This window comes from Bidens hawaiensis, unplaced genomic scaffold, assembly GCF_021521415.1.
Source record: "Bidens hawaiensis isolate Kalapana, Puna unplaced genomic scaffold, B.hawaiensis_p1.1 tig00087107_1, whole genome shotgun sequence".
NCBI classification, from domain to species: domain Eukaryota; kingdom Viridiplantae; phylum Streptophyta; class Magnoliopsida; order Asterales; family Asteraceae; genus Bidens; species Bidens hawaiensis.
Window position 1 is genome coordinate 9,738 of NW_027504260.1, and position 7,537 is coordinate 17,274.

The 7,537-nt window shown below is 34.5% G+C and overlaps 1 long non-coding RNA gene across 1 annotated transcript; it reads left to right on the plus strand.

Annotated features, from left to right (window-relative positions):
- Positions 1–4,740: 4,740 nt before the first annotated feature.
- Positions 4,741–7,015, plus strand: LOC143607816 (uncharacterized). Its single transcript, XR_013149060.1, has 3 exons — positions 4,741–4,869; positions 5,999–6,086; positions 6,189–7,015. It is a non-coding gene; the product is annotated as an uncharacterized LOC143607816 (long non-coding RNA).
- Positions 7,016–7,537: the final 522 nt, after the last annotated feature.

Here is a 7,537-nt window from a genome sequence, read left to right on the forward strand (position 1 = left end):
TTTAGAACTAACAACGTCCGTTAAGCGAGTGTTCGGTTTTGTCGGTCCAAACTTTGTTATAAGATCAGGTTGGATCTAACATTTCCATGTACTTAATAAAATATTTAAAATCAGTTTATAAAGAATTTTTAAAGAAATATACAAGTCTTGATAGCTAAAAACACACTTGTGTGTCTTAAGCGAGTGAAAATCGGTTTAGTTCGGTTTGGTTCGGTTTCCATCTCACAATAAGTTCATAGATGGTTGCCACATGCCCATATATCAAGGAACTTGTATAATAATTTATAAATGATGATACTTAAGTTTTACAACCAAAAAGTTAACAACAAAGTCTTTAAACGAAAGTTCGGTTTTCGGTTCGAATCTTGTTTCGAGTTAAGACCGAGGTAAGATTCTACATACCCATAACCATTGAACTTATAACAATGATTTTAGAAACTTAAATCTAACATAAAACATGTTTAAACAATTATTTAACAAAACTGGTAAACAAGTTCGGTTTACGGTTTAGAGTTATTTACGGTTAAACCGAGGCTAGTCTCTTGAAACCCATAACCATAGAACTTCATAAATATGATGTACAAACTAAAATGAGCAGAAGTTAAGCATGGTTAATATGTATGAACAAGTTATATAAGTGTGTATATATATATATATATATCAAGGACTACGAAAGTCCTCCATGAAGTCTTGCCTTACGAGGCCCGACACTCAACCGACCAAGACCGGAAAAGTGACCACCAAAGGTAACAAGGGGTGTATATTATATAAATGTTGTGCCATAAGTTTCAAGTATTAATTAAGACTAAGTAAACTAATTAAAATGCAAAACTTGATCAGTTTGACTTTTGAAAGTCAAACCATCAAGAACAATGAAAAACAACCTTAAAGAGCCTTGAATTTGAGTGAGGAATGGTTTATGAGCAGGGATTAATGTGGGTGTGGGCCATGTATTTATAGGATAAGCTTAAATTGGTTAAACAAGTGATGTAGGGGGTAAAAACCGGATTTTGGATAAAAGAACCAACAACAAAACACAATATGCAGACCTGTCTGGTGGCTCCATCGCGCCACGCGGCCCAGAAGGCTCCCACCCATCGCGTAGCGCGATGGGCTGGGCGGGTAGGATTTTCAAACTTTCAAAAATTGACAAAAATGGTCCTTGAAGTTCGTTTTAAGCGTTTTTAAGGTGTTTCAAGGACCGAAAAGGATGTTTTGGAGTCCCAACAAGTGTAAAATAATATTGTAACATAAAATCCATCATTTTGATTATATCATAAGTTTCGGTTTACAAAACGGGTCGGTTTACATAGTAAATTATTACAAAACGAATACAAACGAGACCCGAAATTGACGAATGTCACAAACGTGTTCTTTACATAATGTGTTGTGCAATTCTCCTTTAGGTGATAAAACATCAGCTCAGAAAAGTTGAACGGCTTATTGAGTATAAGTGCAACAGTTGCCGATTGCAGCATAATTCTACATTCATCAAATCCGCCTTTACGTCCATCGAGATAATGTATAAGCACGTGTAACAAGTACTTATAATGCTCACAAAGATAGGCTTTGTTGTACTGAGACTTCAACAGATCGCCTTTATACTTTAGTCATCCACATAAGCCTCTAATCAATTCTTTCTTGAATTCACACTTGTCATCATCGGTATCTTGAAACTTCAATACTTTACGTATGGTGTGCTTCTTATCATATGATAACTCAACGACTTGAGCTTCTTCTGCTGGTTGCGCTGCTTGTGGTTCTTGGACTACCTCAACCTCTTGAACAATAGGTTGCTCATGTTCAGGAGCATTAACATGCATTTCGTCGGCCATATATATAAAATATGAACTTGTTAAAACCAAATGTATATTTAAAATCTAAAAAACTTTCAACACTTGGTGAAAATTTTTAGATTCTGATCAAATTTACCCTGCTCATTCATTTATGCTTAACGAATAGGTTGTTCATTCGTTAAATAACATTAACAAATGACCTCATTCGTTAATCCAATTTAAACGAATGACCACATTCTTGAATAGATTTAAGTCTCATTCGTTATATGAACTAACAAATGGCCCTTATTTGTTAAGAATCACAACGAATGTGTTCATTCGTTATCAGTAACACGAAAGAAGAACTCATTCATTATTGAATAGGAATGTATACCAACGAATGGTCACTTTGACCCAAAAGAGTCAAAAGTCAAAATTAATATGAACATGGAAAGTCAACACTGCAATTTGAATTCCAAAATCGTTCATACTAAACTATTTACAATAAAACCTGATTTAATGGTATCGAAATACCATCGACACTGAACGCTAATCACTAATTGAAAACAATGATCAATTTTAAGAGTCAATTAGTCCGATTAGTGTTCGTTAAGGGTTTTAATGTCAAATTCATTCAAAACATCATCAAATCAAATATTATTAGTATCATTGAACTCAGTTTTACCTTCCAATACTCAAAAAGTCTAAGACTGATGTTAAAATTTCTGGAAAATTTTTGCGAGAATATCTCTCTGTATTTTCATGTATCGAGGAGAAAAATATTATGCAAATGAGTGTCCATTCGTTCACGTGTGGTTTATATACTCCATATATGTTGACATATAACCCTACGAATGGTCTTATTCGTTATAATACATTTAACGAATGACTTTTCACTGATTAAAAATAAAATGAATCATCATTCATACGTTATAACAGAACAAATGTGTAAGGCCCCCGTTCCCGGTGCCTCACTTTAGCGTCGGATTTACTCATAAACACGGTTCTTATAAATCAGAGTTAATTAAAACTTTTCGCGGAAACGTTAACTTCGATTATTCGTTACAAAACATTCAATCTTCCCTTTACAAACCATAACATAAAACATCACATTTAAAACATCTTCAGATGCCAGCCGTTCAATCCATGCCATGTGTCATCCTCATGCTAGTTCTTTCAACATGTTCACCTGCGTGCATACTAAAAGTCAGCTACGCTAAGTGAGTTCTAGTTCATCAAGCAACTTACCATACAACCATTACATGCATTATATACGTATCCGAAGACACATAGTTCACTATCTATCTTGCTCAGCTTACCGTTGACCACTTGACTGTCACCTACGTCTTAGCCACTTGTTTACGGGAATACGTAGAGGCTTGCCCTCCCACGCACTCACGTTATGCCACTTTAATAACGAAGGCACGTAGAGGCTTGTCCCCCCACGTCCTCTCGTTATGCCACTTTAATAACGAAGGCACTTATAGGCTTACCCTACCACGTACTATCATCATGCCACTAACACCCTTAGTAGACCCCTTTCCACTTCTATCACACTTTATTCTACTTGTCTACAACACACTTCCTATCAGTTCATCATTTACATAATAAGTAAGTCACATCATAACATTCACACACACTTATAACCACTTGGAGATCATTTTCCTCTGACGACGCGTGCAATATCTGAAGATCGTTCACGCACCATCAAACATTAATTCATAACCTCTACGTGAGAACTATTCATCATGTATAGCATACACTTACCACCTAAGGTAAGTGTATTCACACTTCACATAGAGTATGCACACAGCCCCCGAAAACATAACAAGGAAATGGGGCTAGAAACTCACTTGTGTTCTGTTACGTTCACCGTTAATGGTTATTCATTTCTTTAGTTGTGCACGACTAACCGTATAACAATTACATGTATCAATAAACTATCGCTAACCATATCGTCTTTCTAGTTTATTATAACCCTCAACGAACGGGGGGTCCGGGGGCAGCGCCCCTAGCAGGGTCCAAGGGTTAGAGCCCCTGGCTGGGGTCGAGCTGCCAGGTCAGCTTAGAAAATTTTTATTTCCATTAACTGTCTTAACACATTTTTCATTAGAATTCTAATTTATAAAGTTCAAGGGCTTTATAAATTAAGGTTTTTAGGGATAAAGATGAACGAGTTTAGGTTTTTAGGTTTTTAGGGTTTTTGTTGTTCAGCCACTATAGTTGGAAAGGAGATGCCAAATATCCAGAAATTGCTATGAAGCAAATTTCTTCAATATTGAAGTTGAGAGAGAGAAGAAAGTATCATATCTAGATTTGAATAATAAGAAACTACAAGATAAGAATTTTTAAAAAAACAAAAAGCTTGTAGGGAAAGAAAGAATTGGCGGATGTGTGGGTGGGGGGGGTGCGGGGTGGGGTGGGGGGGGAGGTTATATCAGTATTCAAACACAAACATGTGTTTTTAGAAAATGGAGATTTATGGTTGTCAATTAAGCATATTGTCTCTAAAATTAACACATAAGCAGATGACCTTAAATGTTGATACATCAGCACAAAGAATATGGGGTGAACAAGTGTCCAAAATGTTATTATATAGGTGTATACGCATCAGTTTTATAATATTACTAGAACAATGTTAAACTTTAACGTTCATGTAGATATCTCACATTTCAAATAGTCATTCTACCTGTTACTTGTTCGTTTAACCATATTTAAAATATACATTTTTATTTTTATCCATAAAAGGAGATGTTACAAACAAAGGGGTATGTTTGGTTATGGCTGGTTTATAGTTATCTTTAACCAAAACCAACTCGCAACTGACCACTGGTTAAGTTGGTTAAAATCAGTTGGGTTAAGACAGTTATGATTTGGTTATCTGATATGTTATGTTGGTGACCCTAGAAATAAGAAAACCCAGACATAAAAGTCAAAGCCACCCCATAAATCTACAACAACAGTAGAAGGATTAATAAAGCAGCCTCTGAATGAATCAAAAATCATCTCACTACGACTCTTGATTAAACCTGAAATTACAAATTCAAATCGACAACCGTTCTTATCATTCAACTACCTTTGCTGGACCTGACAGGTACTGACATCTCTACTTTTTATTTAATTCAACTTCATATAAACTGGAAGCAAGTTTGTCACTTTTGTTTTTAGGGATTGATTTCGGTACTAAATCTATGAAAGTTTAGTTTGTTTTATTGAGTTTATGATATTAGGTTTAAATTACTTTAAAGCTTGAGAATAGTAAGATTTATGAAGACGATGAAGATAGACTTAGGGGTGGGTGAGCATATCTCCGATCGCACCGAAACCCAAAACCCATCTTTGGTTTTTGCAAAATCATTCCATTAATTCAATTACAGAAACTGGAAACAAGTTTCAGACTTTATGGTTTCAGTAATAATAGTTAGGGTTTTCATTACGAAATCTATCAAGTTTTAGTTTGTGTTATCGGTTCGGTTATTCCAGTTTATGGAAACCGAAATTTGGTTGTTGCAAGATCTTCCACCAAAATCGGTTCGATTAGTTTGTCAGATTTTGGTTCGGTTAATAACCAAAAACAAACTTTGATGATGCTTAGAAGTACATGAAAATGGAGGTATTAAAGCTAGAAATATATGAAAATATGAATGGTGTGGTTTGGTTCGGTTAATTTCTGCTAACCGAGGGTAAACAGAAAAACCGATGTAGGATTTCAGTTAGTTTTCGGTTTTTGGCTAATTCGGTTTTCAATTAACGCCCGGTTATTGCTCACCCCTAGATAGATTGGTATGCATAACAGATAACCATTAAGTTAAAAAAAAAAAACCTTTTGTATTTGGAACTATACCTACAGTTGACTAACACACTATGGCGAATTAAATAGTTGCTTGTGTTTATACTAATAAGTAATAACCCGCATCGACATGGTCAATCGGTCAAATGGATAGGAAATTAATAACCCGCATTGACATGGTCAATCATTAGCAACTTTCGTTTCATCTATAAGGTTTTAAATTCTCATGGGAAACACAATCTAAATTAATGTTTGTATTTGTTTACTGCTTATTGAGTCAAGTGATCCAAGATCTAGAGTATCACAAATTGCTTTATGAAGCCTTTAAAAAGATAATATATGGTTATTTCATCAGATGTTTTTTGTATAATTGTATTAGTTTCCAGTTTTCTTTAATATGTTATCTGATACTTTGTTTGTTACTGACCGGCAGCTTCAAGTGTTTAGTTTGTATTGATATGGATAACAGAAGGTACAATGGTAGACAACACATGCTAAAATGGCAACTTAAAACAGATGAGGTCATATTATTGTACAATTTTTTATTAGTGTTTATTTAAATGTATAGATGTAAGGCTGTTGATTCAGTGTATTGATTGGTTTTTATTTTGTAAGTGGTACAGGAAAATGATGTTTCTTTTCTTGAAGAATTAGCTGAAGAATTTCGCCTACCTATTAATCACAGACCAGTAGAAAATGTGGATCTTGATAATGTTGAACAGGCATCATTAGACACACAGTTAACGTCATCCAATGTTGGTTTTCGGCTTCTTCAAAAGATGGGGTGGAAAGGGAAAGGTCTTGGAAAGAATGAGCAAGGTATGCACATAACTTCACCACTAGAATGCTTGTTGATATGATCTTATGCTCATAAGTTCATTATTCATATCACTTACATTAGTAGGTCTTCTACATGCAACACATATATAGGCTGTGGTTCAACTAGCGCCCTAACCTAGCCTAATTGACATGAAATTAATTTACCTTTCGTTCCTGGAAACGTATCCTTGCGTAATTACCTGGTCATTACAGGGGCAGTCAAGCAATCTAAACAGACAATCCTTCCAAGCAAAAAAATAGGTGGTTCAATTGAATTCTTAACTTTTTAATTCGAACCACCATTTCCATCACAAATCGTATCTTATGCAACATGTTCTATTCTTTCTTTTTCTAGACCAACACAACATACAGTCATACTCAATGACTTTCTTATGTTTCTATTATTTATTTTTATAGTAAACTCAAATTTGTTGCAATTTCATTGCAATGTAAAAACATATATGGTTGAAATAATACGGTTTAATGTAACTGCTCAAGCATTGCATAATTTGCATTAAGCCCTATAAGCTTCTTGGCTGCATAGCTTCTGTAATCACTCTCTAGAACGCTGTTTGTTGCTTCATCTTTCTTTCTGCCTGCAATATCAGTTTTATTACTGATATCCTATATAATGCTTCACCATGTGAGGTTTTTTTGCTCATTTTCCTTGGTGTTTCTTTCTTTCTTTTTTTTTTTTGAGTCCTACTCACTTGCTTTCGGACAAATAGTTTACCAGTCTTATTACCAAATACAGGTTTAAGCCTGGGGGGTCTTGTAATTTGTTAACCTTCTGCATTTTGATGGAAGATTGGGAAGTAATGTTATTTTTATGTGGCAATTTGGACCCATTTACTCGGGAATGGGTCGATTTGGTTTTTTATTTTATTTTTTTTATTATACAAATGGGTAAAATGTCTAATGGAAACAAGAAATTAGCTAAATAGCAAATGTGTAAAACAGGTTATACCTGATTTCTTTTATTTTTTTGTTAAAAGGGTTCAAAGTCACCTGAAGTCTTTTTTTTTAACAGCACCCAAAGTCTATTTGTAATGCACACAACCTTTTTAATTATTTTTTATAAAGGTTAGAATAATTTATTTTATTCATCATCTTGCCATCTTTAGTGTTCTTGTTCTAAGACTTTATTTATTAG